At 46.4% G+C, this 1,319-nt stretch overlaps 1 long non-coding RNA gene across 1 annotated transcript; it reads left to right on the top strand.

The window, feature by feature from the left end:
- The first annotated feature begins 6 nt into the window (after positions 1-6).
- Positions 7-662, top strand: LOC117800223. The gene is made up of 2 exons (XR_004623076.1): positions 7-136; positions 329-662. It is a non-coding gene; the product is annotated as an uncharacterized LOC117800223 (long non-coding RNA).
- The last annotated feature ends 657 nt before the right edge of the window (positions 663-1,319 follow it).

Genomic DNA, 1,319 nt, shown 5'->3' with positions numbered 1-1,319 from the left:
CTGTTGCTACAACATGGCAGAGGTTACTGACGAAGTGGAGGGGTCTGACCTAGATGCAGATGCAGAAACAGAAGTCCCTGCTGTCGTCGAGAGCGAGAGTACCCCTTGTCAATCCGAGGGCAAAGAAAGTGAGAAGGTCAGATTACCCTACTCATGCACCTCTTCCTCTTCTCCATCAATCCCCCATCCAAGACCCCTGTCCTGCCCTTATCTGGCACAAAACCCCTCCTTAGTCTGTACCTATTCTTTTAAAGTCCCTCTTCCCATCTATTTCCATCCTCTTCCCCAAAACCAATGTCTTTCTGGGCTCACTCTGTTTTCCTACTAGGGGAGGAAGATACTAAAGAAGGTTAAATCAGCCCTTCAACAGAATGCGGAAAAGCGTAAGAGGAAAACGTCAACGATACTAGTCTGGTACTACAGGCAGGGTAAAAGAAAGAATGAAAACAAGCCAGAGACGGATCAAGAAAGCCTTTCTCCTACTTCAAGCAATTCGTACCAGGGGTCAGAGATCTTGAAGTAGCTGTTATCTCTCCCGAAGAAGTGCAGGAGAGCGGGCTGCTCAGGGAGAGATCAGATCTTACCTGAATGGTCACATGTGTGGAGACCAAATAAAGTACGGGGGTGTTGATGAATAAAACACCAACCAGTTGCAAAAAGGAGATGTGTGTGTCTCTGTTCTCTGATGATGAGAGGGGAAAGAAAGGGAGTATAGGAGAAGGGAGGGAGGTAGAATCCTGCAAGTTTGGGCCCCAGACCAGCCAGTCCATAGTTAGCTGGACATTGGGAATAAGGACTAGATGAGACCTGGGGATTGAAAATAAATTTCCTAACACTTTGTCCCACTGGAGAGTAAGCAAAGAGCTTGGTATTTCTGTGTGTTTGGGGGGGCCCAGATGGGGAGAGGGGTGGTGTATGGGGGTTGGCAGTGTGTAAGAATGAATCTGATACCATATTTTATTTATTTATTTATTTATTTATTTATTTAGTGCAAGTGGGGCAGGGCAGGGTAGGGGGAGAGGGGGAGAGAAACTTAAGCAGACTCCACGCTGATCACCAAGCCTGACACGGGGCTTGATCCCATGATCCTGAAATCATGACCTGAGCCAAAACCAAGAGTCAGAAGCTTAACCAGCTGAGCCACCCAGGCACCCCATCCTGATCCCATTTTTGATTGACTATTGACAGCTTTTAAGCCTCATTCCTCCTTCTTTCCCTTCTGGTCCAAATCTGGGCAAGCTGATAAAAACAGCCAGGGATTTAACTGAACATAAAATAGAAACAAGTAGATATGTGTAACCTTAACCATCAGAACTATT

This window comes from Ailuropoda melanoleuca, unplaced genomic scaffold (assembly GCF_002007445.2).
Source record: "Ailuropoda melanoleuca isolate Jingjing unplaced genomic scaffold, ASM200744v2 unplaced-scaffold66451, whole genome shotgun sequence".
Taxonomy (NCBI): Eukaryota; Metazoa; Chordata; class Mammalia; order Carnivora; family Ursidae; genus Ailuropoda; species Ailuropoda melanoleuca.
This window is presented reverse-complemented; position numbering and strand designations above follow the sequence as displayed.